Source organism: Podarcis muralis, chromosome 15, assembly GCF_964188315.1.
Source record: "Podarcis muralis chromosome 15, rPodMur119.hap1.1, whole genome shotgun sequence".
NCBI lineage: Eukaryota > Metazoa > Chordata > Lepidosauria > Squamata > Lacertidae > Podarcis > Podarcis muralis.
The window spans coordinates 26,852,456-26,872,974 of NC_135669.1; the positions used below are offsets into that span (position 1 = coordinate 26,852,456).

The following is a 20,519-nucleotide window of genomic DNA, read 5'->3' on the forward strand; positions in this document are numbered from 1 at the left end:
GGTAAGGCTGGCCTTAGACATTCATTCACGCCATACATTTCAAACACTATGATACCACTTTAGACAGTCATGGCTCTCCCCAAGGAATTATGGGAGCTTTAGTTTATTAAAAGTGGTGAGAGTTGTTAGAAGACACCTATTCCCTCCCAGAGCGACAATCCAAAGAGGGGTTTTACAACCAATTCCTCTTCACTGGGAACTTTCAAATATTTTCTGTACAGAAGAAGTGGGTCAGAACATCCAGAAAGTGCATATAGCAGACCCTCCAACTGTCCCTATTTTCCAGGGACAGTCCTGGATTTACAGAAGCTGTCCCAATTTCTGATTTGATCTTGGAATGTTCCACTTTTTCTTAGGGTGCCCCTATTTTCATCTGAGAAATATTGGAGGGTATGCTATAGCCAGTGGGTGGTTAAGTTCTGATCCACACCTTGGTTCCAGAGGTTTAGATTGTGTCCATCTGTATCAGAATTTGTAAAGATCAAATACCCTGGGGAATTCAACCATCCCTAGTTTTACTGCAGCCGATCTTTAAAAAATAATGTGGTGCCTATTTATCATCTGCAAGAGCAAAGTGCAAATCTATACTGGTTTGAGAGTCTTTGGACTCTAAAGGAGGACATTAAATTTTCACACTAAATGCTAAACTGGCAACAAGAAACAACCAGCCAACCTTTATTGCCAGCCTGAATTTGCTGCTGCAGGTGGTTGGTTACAGCTAGGCTGCTTTTTAAGCAACATGAAGGCAAGTGGGCGGAAGGAGAGGGTAGCACACACAAGGCAGGCCCATAAATCAGCTCTCTGCAGTTTCATGGCTTGAAGAGCCACTCAAGCAATTCACCTCTTGCCAAAGTGTTTGACATTCCTCTCCCCTCAATACATCAATTTGTCAGACAGGAGAGTTTTCACCTGACAGGTCTGAACCACCATCCGAATATGTTGGAGTATAGATTATAGCAGAATTGGAGTTGGGAAGGTCAAAAATCCAGCCCCCCTTCTATTGTGCAGAAGAACATACCTCAAATGGTCCATGGTCTACATCAGGAGTGAGGTACCTCAAGCCATCCAGGCGCCTCTCTCTGGCACTTGGAGTTTTTCTCCCTCTCTCACTAAAACTCATGGACATCCAATGAAGCTGAGTGTTGGAAGAATTGGTACAGATAAAAGAAAGGACTTCTTCATGCAGAACATAGTTAAACTATGGAACTTGCTCCCACAGGAGGCAGTGATGGCAACCAGTTCAGGTTAGACATGGAGGAGTGGTCTGTCAATGACTTCTAGCCATGAAGTTATGCTCTGTCTCCACAGTCACAGGCTGTAATGTTTCTGAATACCAGTTGCTGGAAACTGCAATTACCAGTTGCTGGGAGAATATACTCATTCTTGAATCCTGCTTGTGGGTTTTCCACAGCCATCTGGCTGGCCACTGTGAGAACAGGATGATGGACTAGATGGGCCATTGGCTTGGTCCACCAGGCTCTTATTATGTTCTTATTGTGGGATAACCTGTCTCATATAAGAAACTTGCTTATGTCCAAATAATGCATGAGGGAGTTAATACCATAGAGTAAGCTGTCCTGCCTGGCTTAGCTGTGTCCACTTCCCTTACCTTAGAAGGAAATGAAAAATCAAGCCTATTGTTCCCCTTTTAGTCTACTTGATGAACTCCTATACCAATAATTGTGTCCCTACACCAATAATTTAGGAACTTTCACCACTTTGTAATTAAACCAGATTTTACTGCCTGTTGTATGGAAAAACACATGAACCAATCCTTTGAAGAGTTTGTAAGTCATAGAGTCATAGAACTGTACGAAACTGAAACGTGTGGTCTTTTTCCTATGCTGGGGGAAGATGGGACTATTTTGGAACTCACTTGGAAAGACATATTTTAAAGGTCTAACAGCAAATATTTCCATGCTTTACTTTGTTGCAAATTTTGTGATTTCAAATCTCTGCTGAGATTCCTTCACCAAAGAGTACTTGCCCCCATTTTGGATTTTGGCATCGTGGAATTCTCCTTTCTATTATACCTTTTTTTTTCCCCTTGGACCAACCCTTAGGAGGAAAAGGAGGAGGAGAAGCATTTGTTTACCCTGAAGCTCCTCTTATATGCCTTGGTCTGGCAGCAGCAATTCTATTGTCCTGAAGAAGAGCCCATCTAAATCTCTAAAGCCCCCTAGGAAATCACTTCTGGAAATAACACACCCCCACCTCCTTGTATATCCTCTGCAAGTGTGATGCTTGCTTTTTTCCCCTTGCTTTTTTTTTTTTTTTTTTTTGCATTGTGGGAGTTTCAGAAGTTGCTTGCAGCCTTGTGGAGAAGGGAGGGATTAGTTTTACTCAAGCTGCCATTTCCTGTGGCTCCAAAAGCAATTTCTCCTCCTGCCAATTTGCTCTGAAAGCAGACACTTATTCTGTCTCCTCCTGCCCCACTGCCTCTTCAGAGTCAGTGAGTTTGGGTTTTATAAACCAATTACAAGCTATTTGCAGACAATCACTTTGCCCAACATCCCAAAGTACCAAAGCACAAATGGTAGAAAAACACGGCAGTGAGAATCCACTACAGTTTGGAAGGGGTTTGAGGTAGAGTGAGGCATGAATGAAAGAGGTTTCAATCAGTTGTAATGATCAGGAGAGAGCAAAAGGAAATTGCTTTATATGTGTGTTGGGGGGGACTTAAGCTTGGAATTGTATATTTGAGGTTCAAAACTCTATTCTTTTGTGGAATTCCGAAAGTCTAGCCTGCACACCTTTCAATGCATAAGTCATGCATTCTGGCCTGCCAGGTGTATGAAAGTTCTCCCCATCCAGGGCAGGCTCTAACATGAGGTACAATGAGGCAGCTGCCTCAATAATCAAATGTCAAGGGGTACAAAGTGCACAAAGATATTCTGACCAAGGCAGAATAGAGTGGTACTATGACTTCCCTTGATCTGGACACTATACTTCTGCTGATGCAGCCTAGAATAGCATTAGCATTTTTCTTTTTGCTGCTGCATCACACTGTTAACTCATGTTAAACTTGTGTTCCATGAAGACCCATAGATCCTTTTCACATGTTCCGCTAGTAAGCCAGGTGTCCCCCACCTTATATCTGTGCATCTGGTTCTTCTTGCCCAAGTGCAGAACCTTACATTTGTCCATATTGAGATTCATTTTCTTAGTTTGGGCCCAGTTCTCCAATCTATTCATGTCATTTTGAATAATGTCTTCTGCAGCATTAGCTACTCCTCCCAGTTTGGTTTCATCTGCAGATTTGATAAGCATCCCCTCAATTCCTTCATCCAGGTCATTTATAAATACTTTTTTAAGAACATAAAAAGAGTCTGCTGGAACAGGCCTAGCATCGTGCTCTCACAGGGGTCAACCAGATGCTGAAGGGAAGCCCACAAGCAGGACCCGAGTGCAACAGAAGCCCTCCCCCATCTTGTGTGGACCAAACTATTTACTCCTCCATCCCAAAGGTCAGACTGCTTGTCCATCTTAGCCCCACACTGTCCACTCACAGTAACTCTCCAGGTTTCATTCCTTCATCTGCTTCTACTTTCAACTGGGAGTAATGCCAAGGATTAAACTTGTTATGTTAAGCATGCAAAAACTTTGGGCACTCCCCCCCCCCCGCCTCAAAAAAGCTGAACAACTCTGGCCCTCCCCCTTAAAAAAAGCTCTACAATTCTGGGCAATGCTCCCCCAAAAAAGCTTGACAACTCTTGGCAATGCCAATGGGCAGATGACTGACAGTTTTTTTTATACTGGGAGTAGATCGCAGTCTCTTGGGAGTTGGACGTGCTTGCTCTAAAGCATGACTTTATCCAGCCCTGAAAAGATGCTCTTCTCCCCATCATTTGATTGACATTCATTCACAGACATGGAGAAAAGGGCAGTGCCAATTAAATGGAGGTACAACAACTTGAACCAAGTAATGATGACTTGATTGATGGAGTTAATTGAAAAGGTGCAACATGCCAAATTCTTAACACAATGTCAGAGGCACACAAGGGTGACATCATTTGATGGGCTTTGATGCTGGGAACACAGCACAAATAATATCATTTGGACCAGGCTCAAAAAAAGTGTGAAAGAAATCTATATGATTAACAGAGGAGGAAGGGTTTGTAGGATACATTCCAGATAATTGAAGCGACAGTGCTTAATTGTTATCAATCAGCCTATGACCACACAGAAATTTGTCAGACCCAATATTCAGGGAAGTGGGACCCATCACCCTAGTGGACATCTGCCATCAATAAATAAGACAAGTTAAGTAGACAGCCGGAAAGTCAAAAAGATCAATATTCAAATGGATTTGACCAAGAGAAGGCTTAAATCAAACCAAATCACGGTATTCAGGAAGAGCCAAAGGAAAATGACCACATGCAGACTTTGCTTTATGTGTATCCTGGGAGAGGCATGACGGAATCTGGCAGAGCACAAAAAGGACTCAAGAATTGGGAATTGACTGGCTTTTCACAACCAGAATTGGAACACTGTTTTACTTATGGATGCACATAACTGTCCCTGATAAACTTATCTAGTTATAGTGAAACTGTTCTGGTACTCTTCAAGATTCCGGAGATGTTTGATTCCCAGATAGAACCTCCAGATTCAGTAGCAAGGGAATCAACCATAACCTGCCTGAGTTATTTTGCTGTCTGAAACAGCTTCCATGAATGGTTTCAGGTGTGTGTCTCAGGTTCTTCAGCCTTGCAGAATAGGATGATGGGGTACTATCCTCGTATTAGTGGCCCTCTCTGGCTCAGGCACACAGCTTGCATCCTCTAGGAGCTGTGCATTCAGTTCTGTGGGCCCAACTCTTTGGCATCGTCACTATCAGGAGGTGGTGCCAGAGTCAATGCAAATTTTATCTTACTTAGTGGGTCACACAAACCACCAATCTGAACAATGCTATTTATGCAGTAGAATAGGGCACTAGAGATGAGTTTATGGAACCAAGTGGGTAGTGGCCCAAAAATGGTTTGGGAACCATTGATGCCTTAACCTGTAATGTTTCTCTCCAATTCCTATCAGGTGCACAGAATGGTAACAGGCTCCGATCCCATCTGTACTTCTGTACCATTGTTGGCATCTGTCTGCCCCTGGAGAAAATGGAGGAGAGTGCCTGTGTGATGTTCTGTACCAGATAATAATAATAATAATAATAATAATGATGATGATGATGATGATGTGTCTCATTATTGCTTCTCATACCCTACACATGTATGGAAGAACCCATTACATAGAAGTCTCTCGATTTCCCCAAAGCCCTCATTAGAGGGGATTCATATTTCACGTCCAGCACATGCTATTTTTAAACATTTAAATATAACAATGCCAAAAAGAAAGTCAGGGAGAGGAAGGAGCAGAGCCACCCCCAGCAGAGGAAGCATTGCAGTGCATGGAGCCTTTGTGGCGGTGGAAGCGAGATGCAAAAGAGGATATCAAGCCCGATCTTGCCTGTTGCTGCTCAGTCTTCCACACAGCGGAGGAGGAGGAGGAATGGTGGGACGGGGGGGGGGCAAAGGGCACAAGATATCTGGGCTTTTTCTTTTTCTACTCAGTGGAGGGGCACGCTTCCTGCCAAAAGTGCCGCTTGCAAGGGCAGCTGCCTGACACCTAGGGGAGCACAGGCGCCGGCAAAACAGGACGAGATAAAATCACAAGTGACAGCTGAGCCTATGTCTGCAATTACAATGCATTGTAAACAAGGGGACTTGCAATTCCAGCTGCCAGCCCAGGTCAGTGATTGACAGTGCAGAAGATGTGTGCGCAGGGTGCAGGGAAGAGAGTTGAGGACGCTGCTCCTCACTCATCTTCTGCATCCAGCTGAGGAAGGTGGCAATAGGAAGGCAGGGAAGAGGGAAAGAGGAGTTATTTTTAAGGCTGAGTGGAGGAGAGCACTCTTGTTCTAAAGGTCCCCTTGCAGGTTTTCCACATCTAGTCCAACTTGATGAGAGGGTGTTGGACTAGATGGGCCATTGGCCTCACTCAGCATGCTACATTTTTTTGTTCCCATGTGGGAATTTTAAAGAAACAAATGAGAGGATAAAACAATAAGAGGTCTGGAGGGTGGCAATGCAAGAATGGGCCTTTTCTGCAGTGGCTCCCCTTTTGTGGAACGCTCTCCACAGGGAGGCTCCAGTGGCGCCTTCATTACAAATCTTTAGGCGCCAGGAGAAAACGTTTCTCTTCAGCCAGGTATTAGGCTGATTAGCATTCTGTGGCTTTTAAAATGTGTTTGCGGGTTATTGGTTTGTTCTTGTTCGTATTATTTTTTTTGTATTCTCATTTTGTCTTTTTTTTCTGTTGTGAACCGCCCATGAATCTATGGATGGAGGGTGGTATGCAAATTTAATAAATAATAATAAAGTCTGGGAGCAGCCACTGAGGAAGCCCTCTCCTGCATCCCCATCAAGCATGCCAGTGAAGATTGGCAGAACTGAGAGAGTAAGGTAAAGGTAAAGGGACCCCTGACCATTAGGTCCAGTCGTGGCCGACTCTGGGGTTGCGGCGCTCATCTCGCTTTATTGGCCGAGGGAGCCAGTGCACAGCTTCCGGGTCATGTGGCCAGCTTGACTAAGCCACTTCTGGCAAACCAGAGCTGTGCACGGAAACGCCGTTTACCTTCCCGCTGGAGCGGTACCTATTTATCTACTTGTACTTTGACGTGCTTTCGAACTGCTAGGTTGGCAGGAGCAGGGACCAAGCAATGAGAGATCACCCCATCACGGGGATTCGAACTGCCGACCTTCTGATCGGCAAGTTCTAGGCTCTGTGGTTTAACACGTCCCCCCGTGAAAAAGTAGATCTAGACAAATGTGGCCCATATAGATACAGATATATATATTTTTAAAGAGTTAACATCTCTCCCTGGAACACACAGGCAGCCAACTTACTCTGCAAATCTCATCGTAATGAGTTTGTGGGGACTGCAGTCTTTTGGAATACTTGATGCTCATCTGCTAACCATCAGCAATGTGGACAACTTAATAGCAACCAGCATGTTGTTTTCATATTAAAATGAGAGAGAAAAACATGACCAGAATATTTACCTGGATAAACTAATTGCAACTGCTTGTTGGATGACTTAAGCTGCAATAAAATCCTGCACTTACATGATATAATTACAGTAGCTTTTATTTTTTCCCAGGGAAAAAAATCATTAAGATGGAAGTTAAAGGAGTAAACAGGTCATTAATTCACAATAGCATTATCAGATGAGCTACAGATATTTGAAAAAAGAGCAAACATCTGGAAACCCGCACATTTTATGGGTTTTTGGGTGGTTGTTTTGTTTCTTGAGAGAGGCAATTTAAACAGTGATGTTCCAGGCCAAACATATACCATGGAAATAATCTGATCACAAATTGAGTCAAAGGGGGATTTAGAAATAAGTATAAATTGAATCTGTGATCAGGACTGACTCCAGGTTTTTATGAGTTCTTGGTTCTGAGACATCCGGTGATCTTGACACCTGGCCCACAACCTGGATAGTAAGAAGACCCTCATTTCTGCAACAGGTAATTGTACCATCCCCACTGGTCTGTAGAGAGCTTGTGGTAAAAGGAGAGAATGGATTAAGGCTCTCACTGAGTCCAAGGCATAGCTTCATGGATTCTTCAAGCACTGTTGGGTTCCAGGAAGCTGCTTTGCTGTTGTCACCTGGGAGCACTGGCCATGCCTATGATTTCTAACTACTGGTCAGGAATAAGGATGGATGAAGATGTCCAGCCTTAATTGGAAGTTTGTAAGGAGAGGTTGGATGGTCATCTGTCATGGATGCTTTAGTTGAGATCCATGCATTGCAGGGGGTTGGACTAGATGACCTGTAGGGTCCCTTCCAACTTCTATGATTCCATGGTTATTCCAGTTTCCAACCTCCATGCCCCGCTATTTTTGCAACAGTTTGCCGTTTTTCCTTTTAAAAGGCTACAATAAATTTTGTATGCATCTTTGTATCTTTGTCTCCTAATGTAAGTTTATTTGTAAGCATTTTTCCCCAATGTACACATTTTTGCAACTAATTTCCCCTTACCTGTTATTTTAAATGTTCTTTTCACTAACATTAGCTTTTTTGTGCATGTTTCTTTCAGCTTGGAAATTGCATCACAAAATTCGGGGAAATGCGAATTTTGAAGGAGGGCAGTTTTGTGGGAAAGGCGAATTAGGTAGGTTTACATCTTGAACTGAGCAGATTTCTTCTCCATTCATAAGCAGGAATCACGGGCTCACAAAATACTAGGTTGCCAGTTTGCATGGGCTGCTGAAAATTGGATCCTGGCCCCTCAGCATTTACAGAGGATAAAGGCTATGCTACATACACGTCAGCAATCAGAGAACGAGACTGCAAATCTAGACACAACAACTCACTCAAATCACACACAAAAATGCAAGTTGTCGACAACAAATCAAAGTGAAACCAACAACTAGGCACACACACCTCACATCATTATAACAGATTGCATATAACGTACGTCGTTAAATTTCCAGAGCTTAACACCCGTAATGCACAGGGAAAAGAAAAATACTGCACTTCACCACGCAAGTCCTTGATTTGTCTTCTAATTATAAAACAAAGGGGAGCATGTTGAGAGTGTCTCCTGATTGCTGACAATCAGAAGATCAGCAGGCTGCTGGTCTCCCTCTAAGAACCTAAGAAGAGCCCAGATGGATCATGTCATTTAGCACATCATCCCCTTCTCACAATGGCCAACCACATGCCATGGGGAAGCAGGACATGTGCTCAACCGTTCTCTGCCCACTTATCATTCACTCCAACTGGTATTCAGAGGCATACTGTGGAGATGGAATATAGCCTCATGCCCTGTGACTTTGTCTAATCAATTTCATTATTTTTGCCTATCCATTTCAATTTGAAATATGTTTTGTATATCCACATAGGGCTGTCTCCAAAACAAGGAGATTGACTTAATAGCTTGAAATGTCATGCGTCACACTCCCAGCTCTGGTCTGAGTTTAACCATGATTTTTCATCCAAGTACAGGTCTCTTTCCACTCCTTCCACATGCCCCAGCAATAGAAAATGCATACAACCATCTTCTACCAGATCTCTAAGCCTCCATAGCAAAACCATTCTTCACTCAGGACTAGTGCTTAGCTGAAATGGTTTCTTGTTCCTCCTCCTGCACTGCTCCCCCACCATTCTCCATCAATTAATGAGATAAAACAGGATAGGATAAAATGTTACCCCAAGGGCCATTGGTGTGTAGGGTAAGCTTCTGCCTCTTCTCTTCCCAATGGATTGTGGGGATTCAGTTGAGATTTGGTTATTGAGTTGCACAGGGGAAAGCATAGATTTATGTACAGTGGTGGACTTGGGCACTCCAGTGCCATATGTGAGCCCAAAATTTGGCTTCCCAAAAGTGTGGAAGGAAGCATCTCCACCTCCATTGTTCTGCCCGGACACTGAGGTCCAGTGCCAAGGGCCTTCTGGCGGTTCCCTTGCTGCGAGAAGCCAAGTTACAGGGAACCAGGCAGAGGGCCTTCTTGGTAGTGGCGCCCACCCTGTGGAACACCCTCCCACCAGATGTCAAAGAGAAAAATAACTACCCCACTTTTAGAAGACATCTGAAGGCAGCTCTGCTTAGGGAAGCTTTTAATGTTTGATAGGTTATTGTATTTTAGTGTTTTGTTGGAAGCCGCCCAGAGTGGCTGGGGAAACCCAGCCAGATGGGCGGGATATAAATAATAAATTATTATTATTATTATTATTATTATTATTATTATTATTATTATTATTAGGGAAGGGGGAAGGGGAACTCTAGGGGCCTGTCAGAGCCCTGCACCTTCTTCCCAAAGCTCAGCACCTCTCTTACCGGGCTTTGAGATGGCACCAGCTCAGCTGTGAATGCCCAGGGTGTGCACGTTCTTCACACAGCCCTAAATCTGCCCCTGGCATGTGGTAAACAGTTTTTAATCGTTTCCCCTAAATCAATGTGATTGGAGCACTCTGGGAAAATAATTCACTGATTAAAAGCTAGATTGGCCCATCAAAATAAAAGATACACACACACACACACTCCATCCCCCTCCCCTCTCAAGCTCTGGGCATTTCTCCAGTCGGCTTGTTGTTGTTGCTTTATTTTTGATTTGGACAAACTTCGTTGAAAAATGTAAACAGATAACAAGCATAATCTGTAGTCTTCCAAGACAGATACACGTATATGTATTGAATATTGAATACAGTTAGCTTCATGATGTGAAAACAGACTTGAAAATAATATTTTACAAGACCACATCTACAACTTGGTTTTGTTTTGGGATGGGGGAATAACTAATTGTGAGTTTTGTATTTTTTGGGGGGGCGGGGGCAGCCAAGGCCCCAGAGCCACTCAAAACCTTAGGCAGTTCCTTTCCTGGCTTCAAATGCCTTGTTAACAGTGCAATCTGACTTGGAAACCTTCCCCGAATCACCCCAATTCCTTTCCCAGAGCTGATGCACGCCCCCTTTCTATACATATGAAATCTCTCCTCCTGTTCAAAGTCCTGATTGCCGTCTTCTTGCCAATGATGCCAATTGGAGAAATGATTAAGGATATTTTGAAAGAGACCCCACTTTTGAAAGAGACACCTCTTGGGTGGAGGGAAGGAACTTTGAGGTGGCCTTTTTCCTAGTTAGGTTGCTGCATGATGGCTCTTCCTCAAGGGCTGGTTTTTATTCTGAGCATGTCCACCCCCTCATTCATCAGCTGAAGGGTTCCAACTGATCTATTCCCCTCCTTCCAAAAAAAAAAGAAGCTGAGCCTTTTCTTTCCCACTGATTGGACTCTGCAAATTCTCTCTGAGAGCACTTCCTTGATCTCATGAACCTTCCTGGCTGTACTCTACCAAATTAGAAGGAATTTGAGGGTGTCATGTGCAGCCACTTCCAAGCTTTTGAAAAACCAACTTTATAATCTGAAATGAGATTTGCCTGTTCTTTAAATATTAAAAAAGTTCTATCTTTCAAACAAGACTTCAGGATCTTGGCTAGCAGAATACAGCTGATACTCTCATGCTTAAACATCATTTGATGCCTTCTCTCTTCCAGGTTACTCCATCATTGGGAGCTGAAGGTGTGGACTGACTCCAGTGAAAAGCATTGTGCTGGACATGAGGAGGTTAATGGTGATGGCAAGGATACATCATACAAATAAATTGATGATGCTGTTGTTGATTACCTAGCAGTGTTTAGTCTGAAGTCTTAGAGTGTTGATGCCTCATTCACACTTGCAAGCCATCCCTTGAGACTGCAGTTATTGTTATTATATCTTAAACATTTTAGTTGATTCTTTGCCATAGCATTAAAAAAATAAAGCTAAAAAGACCATTTAAAAAACAACATTAAAACATCCCACCCATGAAAAAAGGACATAGATAATTAAAATCCGAAGGCCTGACAAAAAAATAAATATTTTTGCCTGGCACCTAAAGCTATGCAGCAATAGGGGTAGGTTAGCCTCCCCGGCGAGAGTGTTCCATGAGCAGACAGCCATTGCTTGAACTCTATTGTGTTGCCATGGAGGGGGCAGATGAAGAAGGGCTTCAGATGACAATTGCAAGATCTCGGTTGGTTCATATTGGGAGAGGAGGTTCTTGTGGGATCCTGAGCTACATAAGACTTTATAGGTCTAAACAAACATGTTGAAGTGAGCCTGGAAACAAATTAGCAGCCAGTGCAGTTGGGGCAGGATTATTGTAATGTGCTCAGACCATCTTTCCCCAGTGATCAACCTGGCCTCAGCTGCAATTTCTGAACTGTCTTCAAAGGCAGCCCCATGTATAATGCATTGCATTAATCTAACCTAGTGGTTACCAGATCATAGACAAGAGAATTCACACTACCCCTGTCAAAGCTGAGCAGCTGAAGCTGTTGGAAGACACTCTGTGCCACCGAGGCCACTTTAGCCTTATTTAACAGCTATCAAATGATTGCCCATAGATGGGAGACCTGAGCTACTGCTGGCTTTCTGGTCCTGGACCTTCTAACAACACTTGGAATATATTGTTCTATATCAGGCATGTCCAACTCCCAAGAGACTGCGATCTACTCCCAGTATTAAAAAAAACCTGGCAGTGATCTGCCAACAGCTGTTCAGCTTCTTTTAGGGGGAGAGGCCAGAGTTTCTGAGCTTTTTTCAGGGGGAGAGCCTAGAGTTGTTGAACTTTTTCTAGGGGAAAAGGCCAGAGTGCAGTGCTAAAGCTAACTAATGTATCCACAATCGTTGGCAACATACGAGAAAATAGTGCACAAATTACGCAACAGAGGGACAGAGCGAGGGGGCGGGGGGCGGAGACATTCATTCAACAGTTTTTATAATTCAGAGATCAAAAAGTATCCTGCAATCAACTGTGATCTCCAGGGAATGTACCTGTCAATTGTGGTCGACCGGTTGGACATCACTGTTCTATATGATTGTTGACCCAGCTACCACATGTATGCTATCAGATCACCCTCCCTACTGCATCTGAGGCTCAACTGTGTGGAGCCACCCCCACCCCCACCCCCCGCCATGCATCTCTGGTTGCCCCTCCATGCTGCTCTGATCTCTCCACTTCACTTTCACCAATTAGGAGCCCATTGTGGAAGCAGCTCATTCTTGAATATTGTCCTTGAGTGCCCATTGCACCAGTAGCCCAAACCAGCTTGGCTTTGCCGAGGGACTGTGCTGACTTCTAAAGTCTCTTCTGAGCAAAAGCTGAACTACCTGGCAGTACTTCTAATCCAGAGGCAATTGATATTCTGTGGAGCATCTTTAGAAAATAATCCGCAAACAAGGAGCCGCAGGCTGTAAAAGCCTCTCCTTCATCTTTGCTTTAGATCGCGGCTTAAATAAAAACAAAACACAGGCAAAAGGAGAGGCAGCCGGAGATCTTTGCCTAGCTGTTTCATCCCAAAAGGGATGCATTAATCAATTTTTAAAGTGATCCAGCAATTTTAACAGGGTGTGAAAAGGGGGGAGGGGGGTATCCTCCAAGATCCCTTTGTATCAGGCTTTGGCATCAAAGAGCTCAATTAGCAAAACAGGCAGGGAAGAAAAGCTTGCTCTTAGAGAACACTTGGATCCACACTGTGCCCACAATAAAGATCAATACAAAGAGCCATTTTGGCTACTCCCGTGCAAGCAGCCAGCAGAGGTCCTGCACCCCAAGGAGTGTGAACCTTTTCACTCACTTCAATTCACATGAAGTTGGGAAAACATTCAAGACTTTCAGAAGCCTGACTCCAGAGTCAGACACTTCCAGGTGGAAAGTGGATCCTGTGTCACAAGAAATCTCTCCTCCTATTTTTTTTTTTAAACCAAAGTCACATAGGATATTTTGCACAACATCCCCCCATTGAGAGACACTCAACACCCTATCATAAGAACATAAGAACAGGTTGCTGAGTCAAGCCAATGGCCCATCTAGTTTAGCATCCTGTCACCAAGTCACCAAGTCACTCCCTATGTAATGAAGTAACCAGACCAGACACAGCAGCATGCAGAGTTTTGGGGTTCAAATAAGCCACAACTTTTTTGGATGTGGGATTTGGACATAGGCATTGAGTGAAGCCGTTTATTTAACTCCCACCCATTTGCTGGGAGGGTATCTAAGGGTAAACCACACCTTGGGGAGGGGGGGCTATGACCCAGATCAAATAGGGGTACCCCCAAGGGGTCACTGCTGGAAGAGTGTTATGACCCTAGCCCCCATCTGGGTGTTGGACAGAAGCAAATCCTTACAGATCTGACAAAAAACCCTCTCTTTTTAAGGAGAGGTTGGATGGCCATATCTTGGGGATTATTAGGCTATGTGTTCCCTGCCTTGCAGGGGGCTGGATGACCCTCGACGTCCCTTTCAGCCCTACAATTCCACCATTTTAGGTATGGGGCACAGTCAAGTTCAATCAGTTCCCATATCACTGGGGTGACATAAGCCTTTGCCCTCCAGCATGTCCATAGGTTAGGCTGTCTTTCAAACAGTGCCTCCTAGGGTCAAAGCAAATGTTCCCTAGACACTGCACAGCACTGCCCTGCTGCCATCACCCAAATTCATGCCATTCAAAGGAGCAAGAGAGCAGGAAGTTACTGCTACCATGCCTTTGGCTCATCGCTGCTGCTCTGGAAACACCCAAGTATGTTGTCTTTTCTGGGAGCTGTTGAAGCTGGTTCTTTTCATAGTCAATTAACCCCATTTGAAAGTGGATTCTTCTAAAACCTTGGCATCAGGCCCCAACCATCAGGCCTACCTTGGCATGCAGGAGATCCAAACATTTAGCCCCCCACTCCCTCCTTCCCTCCCTCCCTCCCTCCCTCTCTGTTTCTGTCTCTCCCTAGCTTGCAGCACTAAAAGTGCTGTCACATATATTGCTCGGAGTTGCTAGCCCTTGGCAATCACAGCTCAATCATTCTTAAATGCCACTGCTATTTATTGTTGTCACATGGGGTCCTGTAAAGCCCAGCTAGTTTCGATTGAGGGAAGGAAAACAAGATGTCTGGCACTACAGTTGAGTTCAGAGATTTCCCAGGATCTTTACAGGAGGCATAATAGAACAGCTCCAAATTCAGGATCCTCAGGCACTGACAATTTGTAACACCCACCATTCTCTTTGGGAAGCTGGCAGCAAGCGGGCAAGAATCCACATGGGACACCAGCTTTTCCCAGCAGGCAGTCTTTTATAGTGCCTAAAAACAATAGTATAAAAAAATGAGGGAGCAGACAGCCATCAACTTTTCACCTCTTCACCAACTCAGAGTCCTGAGTAACTAAGAATTCTTAAGCCGGGGGTTTAGCCTGGGGGGGGGGGGGAGCGGAGCTGCCGGGGCAATGGCCCCAGGCACATTTTTGGGGTGTGTGCTGCTTATGCTGCCCTGCCAGCAACCGTGCTGCTTTGAGAGGCTGGGATTTGATCTGAATGATTTGCCAGGTGAATCATTCAGATCAGATCCCAGCCTCGCAAAGCGGCAGAGGGCTAGGGTTGCTCCAGCGGTATTGACGGCAAAGGCTGGACTGGGGCGGTGGGCTCCATTTATCCTCTGTACCCCACCCCTTGCGATGTGCCTGCCCACCCCGGGCACTGGCAAACCACTCTACGCCACTGTCTTAACTAATAAGAGTACAGGGACCTGGCTTATATCAAGTCATAGAATCATAGAATTGCAGAGTTGTAAGGGGCCACCAGGGTCATCTAGTCCAATCCCCTGCAATGCAGGAATCTTTTGCTCAACATAGGGCTCGAACCCATGACCCTGAGATTAAGAGCCTCATGCTGTACCAGCTCAGCTATGATCAGAGTCCGATCAATGGTCCACACTGCTCAGTTCCATCTATGCTGACTGGCAACAGCTCTCCAGGGTTTCAGACAGGAGACATTCCCAGTTCTATCTGGAGTCGTCAAGGACGGAACCTGGGACCTCCTACATTGCAAAGCAGTTGCTCTACGCTTCCCTTTCTCCACAGTCATTGGGTAAGATTAGATCACAAGCAGGAGAGCAGGAGAGATATGGGGCTGCAGTGTTTTCCTCTGGCAGAAGTGGTCCCTGTAAATGTTCTCTCCCTTGTAGCACACACAAGCTGGGTCAGTCCAAATGTAACACCAACCCATGGTTTGGCATTATATGATAGTGAGTGAAGCCCACATGCTCTGTTCTCTCTCCTTCCAGCTCTCATCACTTAATTAGGCACTCCCTAGTTTGCAGCAAACCATAGTTTGCTGTTACATTCAAAGCAGGAAACAACGGTTTGGGCTTGCACTCTGAATTAGGATTGCTGACCAGCTACAACCAGTTTGGAAAATGGCATGCTTGAGCATACTCAGGTGCATCTAGACCACTTAAGAAGAAGCTACAAAACCTCTCATGTCACCAGCAAACCCATTCCCTTAAGAGGGAGATTGATTCCCTTAAGAGGAAGGCTGAGTTGTGAGCTCCTCTGTGCTTTTGGAAGAGCACCCTGAACTTTCTCCAGGCATTCTACCAGATAGCTTGAGAAAAGGAAACAGAAAGCAGGGAGGGAGGGGGCCATACCCATTATAGTCAGAATATATCCATACTTCAGCCTGCGGTCACTTCACACATAATGTGTTAGGAACAGCAGGCCTGACACAAGGTTGTGTGAAGTCAACTGGAAGCCACAGTCAACCATGGGTTCCTGACGAATGCATGCATAAAATACCCATGTTTGCAAACACAAATGCTTCATAGTCACACTTTACATATTTAAGTGTGCACTGCAGAAACAGTACAGTGTGAAGCAGCCTCTGATTCACCCTCTCACCATTTCACTGCTGCTGTGATGATCTACTAATGCCTCAAGGCAAATTCATACCAGAACCTTGTGCGATAAAACACAGAGATTCTCTGTGACAAACTGCGGTTCTAATGTGATTGTTTGGGGAGACCCATCTTATTGAGTCCACTTTAATAGATTGTTCTTTATTATCTCATTCAACCCTTGCCCTCTCTCCCCCTCCCTCCCTCCTTTAGTGATGAGCTGGTCTGATAAGAACAATCCATGATTTTGTAGCCATGATATGGGCTTCCCAACAAGAGATCACAAGATACCTTCAGTTTATCGCAAGAAAAACTGTTCAATTTTAACACATTAACTAAATCTCGGAAGGGAAATAATATTTCCTGGCACCGAGACAAGAGTATAAGGCAAGGACTCTTTATGCTCCAGAAACATAGGCAGTTGCCCTGCACTATCAGACAGTTGGCCTATCTAGCTCATTACTGTCTACACTGATTGTTAGTGTCATTCCCAGTCCTACCTGGAGATGCCAGGGATTGAATTTGGGATTTTCTGCATGCATGTTCTAACATGGAGCCCACATGGAATTTGGTAAGAAATAAAGTTTTACACATACAGATTTGTATCTGAAAAATTGTATTGCATCTGAAAAATTGTATCTGAAAACTGAAACGGACACATTCTTGTGTGATGCTTCCAGAAAGATTCTTCTTCTTACTTCTTCAGGGCATGGCTCAGACACACTTTTGAGTCTGATTAATTACAAAGGGAGAATCATGCACATGCTGAAATCTCTTGCACTGAAATCAATGAGACTTAAAATGTTCCACTTTGACTGAATTATGGGTGAAGTGTTTTACAATCCTCTGCTCATTCATTCTCACAACCCACCCTGTGAAGTACGACTTTGCTAGTCCCATCTGTCACCGAGGGAACAGATTGGGATGCAGAAATCTAGCCCAAGCCAAGGCAGCAAATCCATGGCTGAGCAAAAAGTTCGTCTCCAGTCCCTACATATATTCAGGTCCAACATGCCACTGGCCGGACTGAACAGGCTTTCAGATGACTTGAAACTATATTGCTGTGCAAAAAAAGCATTCCCATTTCACCAATGACATGACAAATCTGGGAGGCTTAGGCTGATTTCGCATGGCAGTTTATTCCATTGCTTGGACATTTCCCTAACGGTTAATTTCCACAATATATTTGAGCATTCACATTATGTAAAAGTCACTTACAGAAAACTGATGGAATATAGTGCATGTTTACCACTCATTTCCATGTTATTAGATTTTGTAAAACTCCATTTGCAGTGCCCATAACCCAGAAAATCATGGCAGTAAAGTGACACAATTTGAGTTGGTATGCCAGCATACAGTTCTTTCCTGACATTTTCATGGGGGAACAAAAGCACACATGTGTGGAAGGAGGGGGGGGGAGTAGCCACATTGCCCAATGTTGTTCCTTGTTGTGTCATACCTTGCCCACTGGCATGAATGAAATTTAATGCAACATCCCAGTATGTGGATCAAAAAGCCACCATTCCAAAAAGCCACAAAAGAAACCTTACAGAATAGGATAGAAGCATTTGCATTATAATCAGAAAAACAAATTCCTCACATCTGAACGAACCTTTGTGTGTGTGTGTGTGTGTGTGTGTGTGTGTGTGTGTGTCAAAGGGAATATGCAGTTTGTGCACTGACCAGATGTTCAAATTTTCTAGCCCATCATTGCACATTAGTGTGGTACAGGAAATTGCACAGAATCAAGGCAAAGACATTTTGCTACCTGAAGCAAAGGATGAGGTCATGCCCTCTCATATACAGAAGCTATGGGAGATGGGTAGGCAAACTAAGGCCTGGGGGCTAGATCTGGCCCAATTGCCTTCTAAATCTGACCCACGGACGATACAGGAATCAGTGTGTTTTTACATGAGTAGAATGTGTGCTTTTATTTAAAATGCATCTCTGGGTTATTTGTGGGGCATAGGAATTTCTTCATTGTTTTTTTCTTCAAAATATAGTCCGGCCCCCCACAAGGTCTGAGGGACAGTGGACCAGCTCCCTGCTGAAAAAGTTTGCTGACCCCTGCCATGGGAACTAAGGACTCAGCTATATTAGTAAAGAAAAAGCGCTTTATATGTGTTATAATACTGTGTCACTAGATGGCGCTGTGGAGTCCCCTCTTTCACCAATGTCCCTTTATAAAGATTACAACACATTTCCCTGAAAAGTTTTTTTAATGTATCTAGATCCAGCTTAAGGGTTTGATCTTACTTTGACAGTGGGGATGGGATAGCATCCTGCACCACACCTTAAAGGAGGCAGGGCAGGCTGCATATAAGTAGTAGCAGAAGAAGCAGCAGCAGCAGCAACATTTAATTTCATTATGAATTGCTCCCCATGAGACATCCCAAAACAATTTACAATATATGGCATCGTGTCTCTGTCCCATCTAATTCCTCATATTTGCTGCCTGCCTCCCAGCATTCTCTGTCCCAGGCAGCCACCCCATTCCTCCTAATTGTAGGGCCAGCCAACTACACATCCTTCTCATTCAAAGGCATAGATTTTTCACAACTCCAAATCACTGTTTCACTTTGCTCAGCTGAGCACCATTTTGGTAACTGAATCACTGGACCCAACCCCACTTCCCAGTTTACATAAAATCACGGAACTGGTTTTCAAATGTTGCACATTTGGAGATGATGGCTTAATTGTGCATTCCCTCAGACCCCATTCAATGCCAGTACGAAGGTTGGTGCGTTGTTTGTGAAATGACACAGACTGCACAGCTTGCAGAAGTAGTCCCCGCTTCTTCTTCCTTTCATTGATCCAAGCGCATTGTTCATGAACCTGTTGCTTGTTCATAAGCCCGTCCCTATTTTAGGTAATAGCTTCTTCATAAATGGCCACTTAAGGCAAACCAAACACCTTTTGGGTTTCAAGTGAAAAGTGCAGCAAAAGAACAGCTGCAGTGCCATCGATTTTAGGTGTGCTTGAGTGAAGATGTCAGAGCAGCCAGCTCTGATTTTTTTTCCTTTTTAAAAAATGAAACAAGGCTGCGATCTTATACATACTTACCTGAGGGTAAGACCCACAGAAGGTACTGGGACTTAGACACACATAGATATAGTAGACGCTGGTTCATTAGAGCAAATGAGGCATAGCCCCACCAACCAGCAGGTAGTCAGAGCAGCTCCTATTTGAGGGGGTGGTGGAAGGACCCGAAGAGTCCTTTTTGCATCACCTGTATTTTCCTGAGTCTCTTAGCATTTTCAGAAGCAGAAGCCTCTCCCACCCCCATGCCTCCCTCACCCTATCTAATAAAGTGGTACATGACATTTGAAGGAACAGAGCAGCTAAGAGATGCTTTGTAAAGATGGAGCACAGCGATGTGCAAAAAAACACACAAAAAAATCCAAACAAAACAAGGAAAAAATGCCACCTCTCCATCACCTTGAAAATGACACCGTCAGGTGCTTCTTCCTTCGTCCAGCCTCTCAGCGGGCTAATGAGAAGGATTGCACTTCCTGCCAATATTTCGCAGGCAATCTTGCACATCTGCTATGCAAAGCCCTTTGTACACTTTCTCTTTATATGACGCCTGCCGGAGAAAAGATTTTCTCGAAGATGCCACGAAATCCAGCCGTTTCCCATTCTTCTCTCACTCCATGCCTGGTTTAACAGCTGACAAATACTACCAGTTAATATATATATATATATATATATATATAGAGAGAGAGAGAGAGAGAGAGAGAGAGAAACAGACCCTCTCCTCACCACCACCCGCTTTTCCTCCAATCTCTGGCATTGCTGACATTTTGCTGTTTCCCCCTGAGATTATACTGCACATAATGAATTTCCCCCCCATCTCTTCCCTGGTTGCTTCTCTGCTTTGCTTCCCCTCTCTAAGCTCCACTGTCTCTCTGAGTGAACCCAGCGCAAAGATGAATTGTCCTGAGACACTAGATGCATCCTTCTTTACACTTCACCTCCCTCTGCCATGGATGAGAAATAGGCCCTTCTCTCATCCATCATAAGTCAGGATGACAAGGCCTGTCGTTCCCAGCCGCAAGTGTGCTGTATCATTCCTTCCCAGTGCCCTGCATCACTGAATGGCCTTGTTTTCAGGGGAGCATCAGAGACCATTCTAAAGGGCTTGGCTCATGGGGAGGATGCAGGCAAACTCATTTACTGAGACAGGTGTGCTTTTTCACTACAAATAACCACAACCACCGCCCCGTACCAGCCATCCCCTGTCCCATTGAAACTTCGAAAGTTTTG

At 44.4% G+C, this 20,519-nt stretch overlaps 1 protein-coding gene and 1 long non-coding RNA gene across 8 annotated transcripts in view; one reads left to right on the forward strand and one right to left on the reverse strand.

The window, feature by feature from the left end:
- Positions 1 to 20,519, reverse strand: part of LOC114585254 (protein CEPU-1) — a 792,757-nt gene that overhangs the window by 582,495 nt on the left and 189,743 nt on the right. The gene's annotated exons all lie outside the window — the stretch shown is intronic.
- LOC144325637 (uncharacterized) lies at positions 5,525 to 11,183 on the forward strand. The gene is made up of 3 exons (XR_013390826.1): positions 5,525 to 5,738; positions 8,094 to 8,168; positions 11,051 to 11,183. It is a non-coding gene; the product is annotated as an uncharacterized LOC144325637 (long non-coding RNA).